Here is a 14,130-nt window from a genome sequence, read left to right on the forward strand (position 1 = left end):
TCTGATTTCACTCAAGTTTAGAACTGTTGTCTCAGATCTACAACTGTAGCATTTCTCAGTTTGGCTGTGCTGGCTTTCCTGGTAGTTGCGCACAGGACTAACTTTTTCAGGTCTGGATCCTAGCAAAAATGCCGAGGAACAAATGTGCAAGCTATGAGCGGCCTTGGCTCTGTGAGTAGACTAGGCTGGTTTTGGGAGATGTCTTTGCAGGATCAGAGACAAGAGTTCTCACGCACCTGAATTTCCAGCAGGCAGGCATCACATTTCTGTGTTAAACTACTTTCCCCAGCTCCACCTTTCATTTCACTGAGACAGTGAGTATACATTACAGTTGCATGTGCACATTTTGTGGCGGTGATTCCATAGAGGCATCCACAGAGACCTTTTCTGTCACCCCCTGGTTGCCTCTAGAGGAGCCAAGAGCCTGGGCTCGCTGGGGTTTGGAGGTGCAGCTGCCTGCCTGCCCAGGCAGAAGGACTGTGGGCTGGATCTGCCTCCACTCCAGGGCTTGCAGGATTTGGGCCCTGGGCCGCAGCTAGGCAAACCTGAACGCTCTTGGATAATTTTGCTCATTGGCAGCAGGGTACTCCACATCAGCACACCCACACAGACGCCCTTGCAGGAGCGTCTTGCTCTTCCCATGTGCTTCCCTGTCTGTGTCTGTCTCCACCTGTTGCCTCTTGTCTGGTGTTTACACCATCAGCTCTTTGGTGCAGAAACCATGGTTTTGCTCTGGATTTGTCAGTGCCTTGCACAATGTGGCCCAGCTCCATAACCACAACTCCTATGTGCTATTGCTACACACATAAATAATAACAATAATTAATAATAATAGGCTAATTCCTCTGATTTTGATGTGACTACTCATGTGAGTAAAAGTGACTCACATACATGAGCGTGTGTGGGACCACTGCCAGGTTTTGTCTTGAGCTTTTATTGTGAGTCTTCCAATATTTGGTGTTCTCTTTTGATTCCCAGCTCCTGGAATGACTTGTTTCTAGCACTTGCCTTTACACAAGGACACTTGGAAATGTGGCCTAGTGCTGTCAAAAGCCTCAGAAGCCAGAGAACAAATAGGAAACTTCCAAAGAAATAAATTTTTAATGGCTTTTGTGAAATTCCTGTGATTTGGCAGCTCAGGGAGGAGTGGAGTCTGACTCATGAATTTTGAGCAGTCAAGTTTAGCAATATGCATCAATTGAGTTAAATATTTAGGTCCCTGTAAAGACTAGACTTTTACTAACCAGGCCAAACTTATAGTGCAGAGACATATTTTGTGGAAATAATGTTTATAGTGCCAGTGTCTTTGCAAAATCTGAGTTTTTGTATATTTGCATATTGTTTGGGATTTGTCATTCTGTAATTATTTGTTTTAACCTGTTCACAGTAAGAAAGCAAGAAAAAAGACATGAAAGTGAGATTATTAAAGTAAATAGGACTGTGTGAAACTCTTATAATAATTGTAGCAAGTATTTATAAATTGCTGAAAATACAACCAGCAAACTTCTTGAGTTTGGTATGCTGGAGAGACACTGCCAGGTTAAAACCTATATGCTTCTGGAAGTAAATGTTCCAACTTCTTTTACAAAAGTAAAAGAGAGCAGGTCCCAAGCTATGAATTCTTGCTTATGAGGCATCCCTGAAGAATGAAGGGTTGGGAGAATAGGGCCCTTTAATTAAACCTGCATCGTTACTTTTAATTGCATTTACTTACTATTTTCTCCTGTTTATGTTTTTGCATTTCTCTCATCTAGGGTGTTGAATGCAGACTGAATGGTCTTCCTTCTGTTTGGAAGTTTTCTAATTTTGAAGTGCTGTGGAGCTGGCCTACTTAGGAGGAGCACTTGGGCAAGTGCTTTTGAGGTGGTCCTGTTTATCACCACAGATCCTCTTCTGCCTGTGCTCCCTGCATGTGGTGGGAGGCTCGGACACTGTTGTGAGTTGTGCCTCTGGCAGCTTTAAGTCTCCTTGCAGAGCACAGCTCACTCAAAGTCCAGTGAGCCCCTGATGTTCACGATACGAGCCCCAGAGTGTGCAGCTCCTCAGCCAGATAGAACAGGAGGTAATGACACCTTACACGGCCCCTTCTAGATAGAAAGAATATAATTTAGCAAATTGCAAATGATACATGCTTAACTATTTATGCAGCATCTTCCTGTCATCAACCCAAAGCAATTTTACTTCCGTGTTGAACAGTGGATGAAAATGTTCTATAGATTTAACCATTGCGGGAGTTCCTTTTAAGTGGTGCAGTAATCTCTCTCCAGCTAATTTAGTGTTGTAATAAGGCACCACCCTCACAAGTCCTTTGTGTTCTTGTGTCAATACTGCCCCCAAACCAAAAGTGCTGGCATCTGCATCTGTCAGAAAAGTGGGTCTGAAACACAGACCAAGAAAAGAGCAACATGCCCATCAGTGGAGCAATATGGCCATCAGCAGGGCGATCTCAAAAGCCTTTTGCTAACTTTGATCATACCCGATTTCATTCCGATTTCCTCTAAAATGTGATTTATTTTCTCAGCAGGACCATGATATAGTTTAACAGTACTGGAAAATTCAACAATAAACCTCAAACAGAAGCTGACTGAGATGCATCTGGTGAGCCAGAATGCTTCAGTACAGATTCAGTTTTGTTCTTTCCCATGCGGGTTCCTTGCCCACTGCTTAGGATTCATGTTGAACCAGATGATGTCTCTCATTGGGATTGAAGATCCTTAACCAAAGACCTCTAAGGAAAATGTCTCTCAGTTTTGCTCTTTTTTGTTTCAAGCATACAACACGACAGTGGAAAAATCCAAAAGGAATCTTGGACATTACTTTCATTTCCTTTCCTCTTATAGTTTTCTTTGCTGGCATTTATTAAACCTGTGAGCCCTTACACAGTTATGGCTCCCATCTTCAGTAGTTCCTGCTTGCCTGGTCATTTAACAAACAGTGGCACAAGATCATTGGCAGCTTAGGTTCCACACACTCCTCCATCTCCAAAGAGGTTTCATCTATTCCCAGACTTTCTTTAGCTACCATAGCATGTAGTGATGCCATTAGTTGCTGCCCTTGGGGAGAGGACATCCTGCACACTGCAAGCTTGGTGCCCACAAGATATTGGTACTATTGAGCTACATATTTCAAATGAATTTCCATGGACTGAACTTGCAGGACACATTTTTGCTATTTATCATTCAGCAATTAGCAACGATAGCATTCAAACTCATTGTTAGGTCGTCTGCTGTCCACAACTCTTGATTAAACCTAGAAATTTGTCTCTTAAGCCTAACTTCTATGAAACTGCTTTGCTTTTGCTCAGAGCCCTCATTTCCACTGTGGAGTGGGGTGGGTGCAGCTGTGTAGACATGCAGGACATGGTGTCTGTCAAATCCCCTTGTGAGCTGCTGGGCAGCAGTGAGATGTGAGCATGAGGTGGTAATACAAGTCATTCAGCACAGAAGTGAGCACAACATTTAGACTGATGACAGGACAGCTGTGGGTCAAGCACACAGGCTATGTCTTTACTGCAGAGTAGAGGTTAATGCATTTTATTCACACCCAGCACATACCCCAGAACACTCCATCTGGTTATGCTGTGCAAGTACAGCCTGAGAAAACTACATACCCTTAAAAATTACCCACCCAAGAAAAATGATGCTAAAACAACATGAGAAGGGCATGAATTAAAATGCCATAAGCAGAGAAATACATGCTGAGGGTTCTACCTTTGTGCTCAGGTCACCCTGCTTTCAGCAGAAGGGAAGAAGGAATGCAAAGGTAGTTGCTATAGCTCTGAGGCTCATGGCAATACTCAGGCTGACGCCTTGTTCCCGCCCACTCGGAGCAGGTGACATGCTTTCCATAGGCCTACATGCCACATTAATTCCTCAAAGAGGCACTTAATCTCTAGTAAATGAGGAGCTGGATGAGGTCTAGACTGACCAAACTACCAAACTGGACTGGCCCAGTCACCTATCCCATGTGGACTACCCAAGGGCCATAAGGCGACAGGAGTGACATTTTCCAAACCCAGCGCAGAGCAGGGCGCTGTCCAGGACCTCTGATCCTGCTTCACAACTCACTGGAAGAATGAAGAAATCACTCAGACATGCACTATAAAAAGCCTGTGTATTTACTTAGTTTCATAATGGAAAATTAAAAGTAATTGCAGAGGAGGAGGAGGCATTTTTTTCAGTTGCAAGTACAATATTATCCACTTCCCTATTTTATCATTGGAGTGGCTCAAGTAATCAAGGAATATCATGTGGTCATTTTTGTCAAGTGCCTTTTTGTCACAGGCAACTATTTATTTGCATGTGCCCATTTCAGAAGAAGAAATTGGTTAGATCCCAATCGTACCCTGCTCCAAATCCTCTGTGCAGAGGAGGCATTGCTTCACACTGGCAGTACTAGGGCAAGAATTATTTATATTGTAGAGGATCAGGTTCTACATTTTGAAACGTCTTTGCTTAGAAATACATATGATTAATATCAGTATGCAAGTATGTTATATAAATATTGAAACCTTGTGGACCTAATTAAAGGCCTACAGACTGATACTGACTTTTGGTTGGTATAAATGAGTGTGTACAAGAATTTACCCTGCTCAGAATCTGTCCTTACCTGTTTTATTTGCCTCACATATACATAAAGGTTCAAGCAAAAGACTTTGACACTTAACAAGAAACATCCTGCATTTAACCCCAGTTCTGCCCCAAAATTCCCCAGTCACTTCACTATTCCATGTCTGGGTAACATCCACTGGTTTGGGGCTTAGTCCTAAGAGAGACTACTAAAGCTAACAAATAAATACAGGAGGAAACAAAAATAATCAACAACAATAATAATACTGGAATTCAAGTGTGACGTATGTTTGTAATTGTCTGTCTGTGTTAGAAAATAATCAACTAAATAGCAATAAATAATAAAAATTTATATTAACAATTCATTTGTGCTGATACAGACCTTCAAGTTCATTATATTAATTTACTAATTAATTAGGCACTACATCACCTGGCACCTACATAGATTTTATTATACTTTATGGATGGAAAACCTAAGACTCTTGCCTAGGGACACAGTGAATCAGTGGCAGAGCTGGACACAGAACTGGAATATCCTCCACAGCTCTACGTCTGTTTACAGCATAAAGTTGCCCTGATTTTCTGACTAATTTAGTTCAGCAGATGCAATTCTCAGTGTGGGGACTTCAATTTGGGTGCAAGATGGAGTTATTTTGTTTGAGCTTAAATCAGGTCTTAATTATATCAAGCTAGTTATATAAAGGCAGTTTTAAAAATATCCTTGTAGGCATCTACATTTTGGGCTATTGACTTAAAAACGCACCTTTAGTTTAAGTGCTGCAATTTTCCTGATAGGTTCCAAGTCACAGCAGCTCTTGAGGTCCCTCCCTTCAGCATTTCACCAGCAAACCTCACCTGCTGAATTGAGATGTGCAATTTTGAGTGTCTCCACCTAAACAGCGCAAATATTGGCCCTGAATTTGGTTAAAGACAGAGCCAGGGCAATTTAGCTTGGCCTTTTAATATGTGGTTTAAAATTCTTCAAAGTCATGGTTTGTAACCGAGTCTCAATTGCTTAAGGTGATGCTGTTAGTGCCCGGAGCTGAGTTAATTACAAGACAATGACCCTTCCACACTCCCTCTCCCGGGTAAAACAGAACACTTCCATCAGGGAACATTTATTGATGGACTTTTCTGAAACTGAGCCCCTTCCATTTGGTCGCCTGCACCTATGTCCAGGCAAGAGGAGGTGACTTGATTATCTCTTGTCTTGCTCGGTGTCTCCGTGGGTTATGCTGGCCCTGGCACACAGACACAAGGACTCCTGGCCCTCTCCCTTTTCTGGCAGTGTGTGCCAGCCTGCAGGATGGTGTGGGAGTTTCACACTGGCCCAGTGGGATGGAGGCAAACCAAGGGCTGCGTAAGGAATGCAGGAGAACTGCACAGGATAATGGGAAACATTATTTATAGCCTGAATGCAGAAAACCTCCCCTTCCTCCCCCCTCGCCAACAGACAAACCCATGTCCAGTAATGACAAAGTCATTACCTTTTTATTATTTTTCAATAGGATTCAGATGTAGCGTGTCTGTTCCTTACAGGCTGATCTGATGGCTCTGGTCTCCTGTCACGCTGGGAGCACTCATCTAAACGCACCAAGTGGGTGTGGAGTCACCAGCCATGCTTTAGAAAATTTGGGCCTTACCCTCCCAGAAGCCTGTTATCTCACTTATTAGGGGAGAATTATAATGTTTCCCATCCTCCCAAGAGGTGTTTGGGACTACAATAAAGGCCCTGTGAGAACTGCTGCAAGATCAAAGCAGGGATCCCATTGGAGAAGTTCAGCATAGTGCTGTCCCTGATAAGACATGGATTTGGGGGCTCCTAATAGAAACAATGGGCTTTTCAATATATTTTTTGAGCACAAATGTTATTCTTTAGAAAAATAATTTTTCATTAAGAAATCCTAAAATTATATGATTCTCAGATACTGAAAAGGCTGAAATTCTTTTAGATTTGATGCTTTTCACGCTTTCCATCCTAATATTGTATTTCCCATGAAAAGTCCCTATTCTGACATGCTATTGCTCGCTATTCCACCACTGATCATTCTCTGAAAAGCTTCCTCCTTCACCTGCTGCCCCTCTGTAACTCCAATCCTCCTTTTTTTCTTGCATTTAATGCAGTAGTATGCTTTGTCTTTGATTCTATGCTTTGTAAATGTCCTTCCCTCACTTTGTATCCTCAACAAGACCCCTGTGTGTGGGTCTGATAACCCACGTAGCACCCATGTCTCTGGGATTTATTTTGAGATCTGCTGCTTGTTTATTTATTTCCCTTTTAGCACACCCAGCGAGGCCTGTGTGGCAGGAGATGTGAAGGGAGGTGATTATGGGAGACTATTTCCCCTCGCTGCTCATTCATGACAAACAAAGAGCAGTGATTGATGATTAAAAATGCATTCTCTGGGCTTGTTTTCTTTTGTTTTACCATTATGGAGATATTATAAATACTGAATACTAATCAATTCAGACCTGGTGGGACCTCACAGACCTTCTACAATCCCAGGGCTTTGCTCTTCATTATAACCTCTGCAGCTTTCTCCTCCCTCCTTTGTTTTTAAATGACAGACCTCCATCCCAACCAAAAAGGATTAAGTTAACTTTGGAGGAATTTGGACTGTCTGGGCTCTTGCCTCTGCCAAACACCCTGAAAGGATAGTCTCTATGCTAAGGCACCCAGGCATTTCCATGCCCTTTTTTTGCCCTGCAGTGGGGTGGAAGCAAATATTAATTCCTCAGATCAAAGGAAAATATTTAGGAAGCCCAGAGTGCCACAAATTTGCTTGCAAAGTGGATACCTTGTGGGGAGGAGAAGACATCAGGAAGTCCCCTCTAAAAAAACCTCATTATTCATAGCAGTAAGGCTGGATTTCTCCCTGGGCATTTCTGTGCAAAAGCCAGAGAACCACATCTGATTCTGCAACATTACACAATGTCCAGATAAACAGCAAACTCGGTGGCTCTTGCATTCTTTTATCTTTATTCAGTCAAATTAACTGCTTTCTCTTTCCCTTTCCGCACCCCCGCCCTCACCTCATTCTCCCTCATTCATGTAAAATAGAGACACGCCACGCTGGCCTCTGCAAAAAATTGATCAAAATCATCTATCCCAATGGAATCAGAAGATTTCTCTTCACTTTGACCTAAACTACTACTTTTCTCTAATCAGCTATTTCCTGTGAGATTTTTCCAGTGTTCTGCTGAAGTCAGTATTAAATCTCCCATACAATAAAGCTCTGACTGACTCCAGTGTGAGCACAGTTACGTTGAAGCTCAGCTTTTGCTGAAATCCCCCCAGAGAGCAGAGTGAGGTCCCTCTTCTGCTCCTGGCTGCACATGGGCAGACCCAAGGTGCTGACCGGGACAGCAGGACACCAGCAGAGTGTAACAGCAAGCAGCACAAGGGTTTGGTGGCTTGTGTAGCTCAGATTGCAGAAAATAAAATACAGTGGGCACTGACATAGGTTTTTCTTAATATGCTTAGAACCAACCCAGGAATAGCTGAGCTCAGCTGGAACATATCAGGAAGGAGAAGGAAGAGAATCTGAGCTGGGCTAGCAAGAAATTTTAGTCTGAACCATATGGCAAGAAATTGCAGTGTGTTCTTATCTTGAAGCCTGAGGATTTATTTTATGCACATAATTCCCTGATCATCTTGATGTAGCATCTCTTAGGAGGAGGGTGTTACACTATCTAACCACCACTGCTAGAAATTGACAATCTCTCTATCATCTTAACTTTCTTAAATAATTTTAAATATATATCTGTGTTTATGAAATATCAGGGGCCTGATCCCATTGAAGTCTGGGGAAGGACTCTAATCAGTTTGAGTAGGCATTTGGATCAAGCCCATAGACGCTCACTACTTTTTTCTTTAAGTATTGTATCTCTGTATCACATCTTTGCATGCTACTCTTCTGTAGTACACCCAGGGTCTTCCTCTCCCTTTGAAATCTGTGATTTTTTTTTTTTCTATTAGAACAGCATTTCTCTATAATCTGTGTTCAAAAATGAAAGCCACTGCTCACAAGTAATGAGGGAGCTTAAAATGCTGATTTTTAGGCAATACACTTTATCCCTCTGTTTCCAAATTTACCTCTTCCCTCTTCTCAGAGCAGTGTGAAACCAACTCAAAGTGAAGGAGGTTTTGCAGCAGTAATGATAAGTAAATCTGCTTCAGACTTTTGAGTTGAACCTCTAGTCTGCAAGCTGCCTTCAGCTGCAACATAATTACCAACAAATTCCATTTGCAGACTGGTTTCACCAGATTCAGCACACAGATTGATCGAAGCTGCTCCTTGGTGAGCCTCTGCAATGCAATGGTAGCTTTGCACAGTGGTCTGTTCAAAGGAAATGTTGTTATTGCCATATTTTCAAACATACACACTTTCACCCAAAGATCCTAACTCATCTGGCAGTTTGTTTCAATGATACCACTTAGCATAAGCTTGGCAGAGACAGAAATGCATGTGTATGCATGTCTGTATGTATATGTATGCACATGTCCTACACCCACCCACACCACTTAGTAATCCACTGGCTGATGTATTTATGGCTAGTTTGCTTACAAACCATTGCCCTCTGAGAAGCTCACAGCCATCTCCTGCAACCATGGCACACGCTTGTCTCAACAGTAAAACCTGCACTTCAGAAAGAGAGAGACTGTTTATAACCTGTGCCATAAGGCCAGTGCCCTTTATGCACGTGTGAAGTCCAGACCAGACACGCTTTTTGGCAATGCTACATTTAAGGTGTACTCTCCTTGCTGCCTGGTTCATGCACCTCCCAGCCCATTTCTCTGCAGTCACAGTGAACACCCAGAGGCCCCAGGGACAGGAGGACCTGCCTTCCCTTCTCCCTTTAGCCGATAGCCTCTCCTCTCTCTCTCCTTCAGAAGGTTTTTCTCATATTCTGAACTCTTATGAAAAACAGGCCATGCTTGGAGTTACGTAGCATAGCAAAGCCAAGAAGCATCACTCTGAATCTGAATTAGAGAATTGAGCCTGAAACATTTTCTCTAGAAAAAAATGAATCTAGAACTTGAAGAGATGAAAATACAGCCAGTTCCCATCTAGACTGATTAGCTCAGAATAGAACAGAGGCTTGGGCAGTTCTTCAGCCCATGATATTAAAGAGGTGAGAGAGACAATCACACTGTTCCTAGGAATAAATGAATTGGATTACAGAGTATGACGATACTGCACTGTACAATGCTGGTTAAAGATACCTAAGCTACTGCTGAGTAAGTACAGTAAGCAGTGGAAAATTATACCAGACAGATCACTGTACTAATACAGCCATACTCTTCTGATATCAAGCTACTCAGGTATCTCTAAAACTGTGAGGTGTACATATGTACTAGGCACTGCAACTGCCATTTCAACTGTTTTGTCACTGTACCTCAAACATCCTAATCTGTAAAATTGGAGGAAGGGGCAGGGGGGAGATCACTGCTGCTATATTCGGAAGGAGCTATGAGACTTATTTGATGTTTTTTAAGAGCCCTGAAACCTCAGAGAAGGGCAATTTATTGTTCTTATTTTCCTGTGATCACACTATTCCCACTGGGATTGTTTATTTCTCAGCTCTGGGTTTCAATTTATTTATTTCTCATTGTGCTCTGGGTTTTCACACAGAGCAATTTCCCCTAGCAAAGACTGAAGGGACTATTTTCCCTTTCTGGCTTCAACTTAACAAACGCACAGGCTGATAAATCCTCTTGTGAAAATCCTACAGGGTGAAGCAGGCTCTAGATCAAAGGGAAGGAACATTTGTCCTCCAGTATGCTACCAATATCAGCAGAGCCTCCTCACCTTCATAAAGTGATCCTTCATAAAAGCTCATGTCCCACCCTCCCACTCTCAGTTCCCAGATCCAGACTTCTGACTTTGCCGCACATTTCTGCCACCCAGATCTGACAGCGTAATCTGGCTCTATTGGCATTACAAGTTCAATTTCCTTGTGAAAGACACATCTGAGAGCAGCAGGAAATAAGGAAGCAGAGAGAATAGTACTGGATTCCAGGCTGGCTGGTATGTGGAGCTACAGGTCCTATGTGAGTTTGGGGGGAACCCCACCCAACTCCACATCCCAGCTCCACCTGGGAATGCCATGCAGAGAGCACCTCAGTGCGCTCTCAGGATACTAGGTCTGGGCAGATTTTGCTTGTCTCTCCTGTGGTCTGGTTCCAGGTAGCTCTCCTTCCTGCTCCAACGTCACAGACATGCTGTACCTATGGAAATACAAAGGTCACTGCACCGCTGTGTGTGAGTGCAGAGCTTGTTCCAAGCAGCAGACACACCCAGCACACCCCAGGATCGGCCTCCATGCAGTCTCCATGCGATGCACTCAGTCCTGGGAGAAGCTGAAATCAGGTCCTCAGTAACCCCAGCTCAGTCCAGCTCCTTCTGCATGCTGGAGCCATCACTATAAACAATTCAGGAATGGTCCTGGGCCCAGTCCCAAAGTCCTTGCTCTAATTCAGATATCAGGGAAGGTGCTAAAGTTGAATGCATACAAAACTTGACCAAAGGAATCAGGGAATAGCCTTTGGATGTAAAAAGACTGGGCCATTTATATTGCCAAAGTCAGCAGGGTATTTAAAGTGGGAAGTGTCTGACATCTTGATACGTCCCTTGGCTCTACTGCACATGGCAGCCACAGAGCAGAGAAGCAGCTAAAGCACTTGCTTAACCAGAAGTACTGGAAAGGTCCCAAGTGGTATCAAAGAGTTTTGAGTAACTGTTGAACCATCTGCTTTTGGGGGTGTATCTCACATTCTTAAGATCTGAATCACAATTCACAAACCCAGATAATCCCTTCAGTGTATTTAGGAGAAAACTATGGATTTTTGGTTCTATGCAAACTACACCTATCCTCTGTTATTAAACTGTTTCTCTCTGGGACCATTTTGAAGTAATCTGAGTGTCCACAACTGATTCATGTACTTGAAAAAGTAGATAATAATGTCATGAAAATGTGTAGAAAAGGTTTGGAGCTTTCCAGTGCACTAAGGGTATGTACAGATTATCTCAAGTGGTTGAATTATTACATCTCATTGTTTCCCTCTCCCCAGCTGAGACACAGGACCTGACCATACTCCTGAGCATTTGAAATGGCAAAGCAAAATACATTTGTCTGAACCAACATAAATACCAGCATGGTTCAACCAGGCAAATTTTACCTGGAACTGCACTGATAATTACTGTAGCAACTTTACTGGTTACCTATTAAATGAAGGTTTGACTTGAATCATACCCCTATACCAATAAATTTGGTTTGGTGCTATTGGAGACACACTGCTTTTCTGTGGACTGAAATAGTTTATTGCTTTCAATGGTTTATATGATAAAACAGGTTATATAATAGTGCATATCAAACTGTGCCCAGCAGACTTATAGCCAGATTTTAATATCCTAACTTTAGTTGAAGAGCCCTAAATGTTAAACCTCAGACTCCCTAAGAGCAAACTGGGGTAACTTCCTGCAGATGAATGGAAATCTAGTGCAGACTTTGCCTGTTATTAAATTACACTCTCTGATAATCAAACTGACTCAAAAGTGACTCGGTAATTTTAGGGGCTCAGTGGAAACAGCAGTCAGGAATCCTTTAGGCACTTCCATAAAAATACCCCTATGAGTGTACCTAAATGGAGAAAACAATTCAGGTAAAAAATTAAAAGGAAAACTCTAGAAATCTTTGGTGAGACACAGTTGCTAATCAGTCCAGAAGGGTGGGGAGGATAATTTATTGCTATAAAGTGGACTTATGTTCCCTTACCTGTGAATGTTATCATCTTTGATAAGCCACATGCATGTATATTTTATATTTCTATGTTAAAAAGCAAAGTACAATCTTATAATAAAAAAAAGCCCAGTAAGTACAAGGCCAGGTTGCCAATGGAGGCAGGTGTGTGTGTGCGTGTGTGGGTGTGTGGGTGTGTGTGTGTGTGAGTTCGTGAAATGCTCTTCCTCCCTGCCCAAAGAGCCTGCCTTTATAGCATGGTCACGAGATGGAGTTACTGTAAACATGGCCTTCTAAAGTCACCAAAAAAGTTCAGCACCCCTTGCAGGAAGGATCAGTTTACACCATCTAATTTTTCTGTCTGACTAAGACATTAAGTCAGATATCGTTTCCTGCTCACAGCCCATTTATCCATTCAACCAAGCTTTCTCCCTGTCCTCTCCTGGATTACTTCCTGAATCTTCCTGTCCCCTTTCTGTTCTCTGTGTTTCCAATGTGCTCACTATTTTTCCCCCCAAAAAAACATTTCTTCTGAGCTTTTTTTAATATGAAGCTGAACATCTTCATGGGTATCTGCAATTCTCTTTGGCCCAAATCCTGAGACACCCATTCTGTTTTATTACAGAAAATTCCTGTCATAGCCACTAGGCACACTGAGCTTCTAGCACACCTTGGGATCTGACCAGCAGAAAAAGCTCAGCTATCCCACGTGCAGGGAGGAGAGGAAATCAGTGGCCAGATTCCAAAGAGAGGAGTCAGCTCACTGTCCATTGGTGATGAGCACACAAAACCTCTTCCACAAGCAGGGAGGAACGGGAATGCTCCATGGAATGCACAACTTGTCTGTCCCTGGGCGAAGCAGCACTAAACACTGCTTCCTGCTATACTCCTGTATACACTGAACAACTGCTAGGCACAGGACAGCTGTTGCTGCTACCAGAGAGACAATAACCAAAACACTCAGGAAAGGCAAGGAAAAGGATGCTAGTTTTAAAAGAGCATAGGCTGACTCTGTGATGAGAGAACAGTGTCATCAAGTGCCTGCAGCATGGTGTTGGTCTGCTGGGAAAGCCGGAGGGAATCAGGCTAGTTGCACCTCTCTGGGAAGTGGGGAAAGCTGTGTGTGCTGCCCACACATCCACGCTGCCCACAGAGGGCAACACTGCCCAAAATATTTCAAGATGGGCAAAATTTAATCAACCCTAGCCCCCAACAAGGGGCAGCTCTGATCCAGACACCTGTCCACTCACAAGTCTGAGCTCAGTTTATTCTCAACAGGTCAGCTTGGAGAGGTTTCCTTCAGGAAATCTAGTGCTGATTTCAGCTGGATTTTCCAGCTTCCATAGCCCAGACCATCACAGCTTGCAGTGGACTGTGGTGGGTGTGTGCTTCTCTCTCACTGCACCATGGGGCCTGAAGGAGAGGGTGTTCTATTAGCTCATATGCTGTGAGTTTGCAGCCCCTTGGATGATCCTGACTGGAATTTTGCTAGTCCCAGTAAAGCTCCCTGCAGACAGAAAGGGGAAATAGCTCTGTGCTCTGTTCCCCTCCTGCACCCAAACATGGTATCTGCATCCAGGGAACAATGACTTAAAAAGGACTTCAAAAAGAGGCATTATTTGTCATCTGGAAGAGCTATAAAAAGAAACACTTCTCAAGTAGTGAGTGTGAATACCATTACTTTACAGATTCAAGGGAAAAAAAGCAGATAACCTTGGGGAGACCCGACCTTCAAACAGGTTCAAATGACTTTACCATGTTTTCCTTTCCTCTCTCCCACACAAGCACAAAATTACATACATGTACACATTCCCACACG

At 43.0% G+C, this 14,130-nt stretch overlaps 1 protein-coding gene across 49 annotated transcripts in view; it reads right to left on the reverse strand.

The window, feature by feature from the left end:
- CASZ1 (castor zinc finger 1) overlaps positions 1-14,130 on the reverse strand; it is a 269,195-nt gene that overhangs the window by 192,050 nt on the left and 63,015 nt on the right. For 14 of the 49 annotated variants that reach the window (XM_064397406.1, XM_064397402.1, XM_064397390.1 and 11 more), the window contains 2 exons: positions 5,332-5,426; positions 1,715-2,087 (listed from right to left, as the gene is read on the reverse strand). The exons of 12 other annotated variants lie outside the window; for them this stretch is intronic. The gene's annotated coding sequence lies outside the window, so the exon portion shown is untranslated. Of the gene's footprint in view, positions 1-1,714; positions 2,088-5,331; positions 5,427-6,055; positions 6,153-14,130 lie in introns of those variants that run through there. 23 more of the 49 variants (XM_064397408.1, XM_064397404.1, XM_064397420.1 and 20 more) reach the window with 7 other exon arrangements.

The sequence above is a fragment of the Passer domesticus genome, chromosome 22, assembly GCF_036417665.1.
Source record: "Passer domesticus isolate bPasDom1 chromosome 22, bPasDom1.hap1, whole genome shotgun sequence".
In the NCBI taxonomy this organism is placed as follows: Eukaryota; Metazoa; Chordata; class Aves; order Passeriformes; family Passeridae; genus Passer; species Passer domesticus.